Consider the following 280-nt stretch of genomic DNA (forward strand, 5'->3'; position numbering starts at 1 on the left):
ACAAGCATAATAATAATAATAACCGTAATATTATGGTTCCATCCTAGAGAAAAGAAAAAATAAAGATTACTAAGAATAATCGAAACATATATCGATTCTTCATCTTGAATCTTCCCGGTTGTCCTTGAATTCTTCATCACGATCAAATTCTGGTTATCATAAAATTATTTTTCATGTTTTCTTGAAAAAATCTCAAAAAACTGCAAAATCGTATACTGTCACGTTAGGTCCGGTCGACCGGTGACAGAGCAGTTATACTCAACCGGTCGACTGCCTTACA

This window comes from Morus notabilis, unplaced genomic scaffold, assembly GCF_000414095.1.
Source record: "Morus notabilis unplaced genomic scaffold, ASM41409v2 Scaffold243, whole genome shotgun sequence".
NCBI lineage: Eukaryota > Viridiplantae > Streptophyta > Magnoliopsida > Rosales > Moraceae > Morus > Morus notabilis.